The following is a 1,970-nucleotide window of genomic DNA, read 5'->3' as shown; positions in this document are numbered from 1 at the left end:
TGGGGCAATCTACTTCTGTAGTGATACTGCCTCAGAAACCCAAGGAGGGGTCGCTATGAGTCGTGTCCGACTCAACGGCACATAACAACAACCACAACAACATGATATTAATGTTATTGTTCAATCATTTCCACATTCTGTTGCATCACTTTTCTTGAATGGGCACAAATATGGATCTCTTCTAGTCAATAGACCTGTTAGCTGTCTTCCAAATTTCTTGGTATAGGCAACTGATCATTTCCTGCATTGCATCCATTTGTTAAAACATCTTAATTGATATCACTTCCATTCCTGGAACTTTCTTTTGCATCAATATCATCAGTGGAGGTTAGACTTCCTTCCTGAATACTATTTGTGGTAGTTAAGTTTGTGTGTCAACTTGGCTAGGCCTGGTTGAGTGGCTGGGAAGCTGGATGTAGTCTTCCACACGATGAGACTCATAGTCAACTCCATGGTGGAATTTACTGTGAGCAGCTGAGTAGCTTTCCTAGGGATGTGGTCATCTTCCTGTATATAAGGAGAAGCCTTGGGGAATGGTCTCTAGCTTATGGTATGCTTGGACCCTGCATGTAGCTGTGTCATTTTTCAGCAGCCTGTCAAGCTCTGCTGACCTTGGGACTTTCAATGGACTTGAATTAATGGCCTGCCATGTGGTTTGGTAATATCAGGACTGTGCCATTTTATTTGTCAACCTCGGGCTTGTTACCCTCAGCAGCTAGTAGCTGCCTGAGTGAAGATATGCCTCTAGCTTCAGTGGGCTGGGAGCAGGAGGCAGAGCTGAAGCCAAGTTTGAGGGGCTTTCACCCAGCCCCTAGAGCCTGGCAATTTGAACTGGGGCTTAAAGCCTCCAAACTGTAAGAGAATAAACTCCTGTTCATTCATCCATCCCATTTGTGGTATATTTTTGTCAGAGTGGGACTAGTTAACCAGAACACCATTGATTCTTGATTATGTGCTACCTCCCGAAATGGTTTAATGCTGACCAATTCTTTTTGGTACAGTGGCTATGTATTCTGTCCATCTTCTTTCTATGTTTCCAGCATTGCTCAATATTTTGCCCATAGAATTCTTCAGTATTGAAACTCTAGGCTTAATTTTGTCTTCACTTTTTTCAGCTTGATAACTGGCAAATATGTTCTTTCCTTTTGGTTTTCTAACTCTAGCTCTTTGCACATCTCATTATAATTCTTTACCTTCTTGAGCTGCTGTTTGAAATCTTCTGTTCAACTCGCTTCATCTTTTCTTTCATTTCTTTTAGCTACTCTATTTTAAGGACAAACTGCAGGGGCTTTTTCAAATTCCATTTTGATATTGTTTTCTTTCCTATCTTTTTAATGACCTTTTCTTTTCTTCATGCATGATATCCTTGATGTCATTCCACAATGAGTCTAGTCTTTGCTCATTAGTGTTCAGTTTGTCTCAGGATGTAATCTATGAATATATATGATCATCTGTGGTTTTCAACAGCTAGCTATTACAGTCATTTACAAATATCAAATAAGCTGGAATATAAGCAGTTCTTTATAAATTTAGCCAATGTTATCATACACTTTGAAGTTGATTTATTTTAATAAGTCTCACGTGAAACGTAGTACCAAAAACAATCTACATCCCTTTGCCACTAGGAAATATATATTTGGTCAAAAAAGTGAGTAATTGAGCCTATTCTTGGCAGTTTGTCAGATCTGTCAAAATGGTAGTGATATCCAGAATACAATATATTTGCTAATTCTTTTTATAGTAAAGTAAAGTACTTTTTATAAAATATTTTGTTAATCAGTTCTACCATCATAATATTCAAACTCCCTCAAAACCTGTAATTTGGGTAATAATTAGTGCCTCTTGTTTTTTTTTTTTTTTTTTTTTTTTTAAATAAGTGAATAAATAAATATGCAACCTTCCTCACTAGCTTTGTCTGAACAAGTTAAAGTGTTGAATGATGTGAATATTTTTAAGCCTTTGCCCAGTAT

Source organism: Orycteropus afer, unplaced genomic scaffold, assembly GCF_000298275.1.
Source record: "Orycteropus afer afer isolate SDZICR_OR568_19922 unplaced genomic scaffold, OryAfe1.0 scaffold00086, whole genome shotgun sequence".
NCBI classification, from domain to species: Eukaryota; Metazoa; Chordata; class Mammalia; order Tubulidentata; family Orycteropodidae; genus Orycteropus; species Orycteropus afer.
This window is presented reverse-complemented; position numbering follows the sequence as displayed.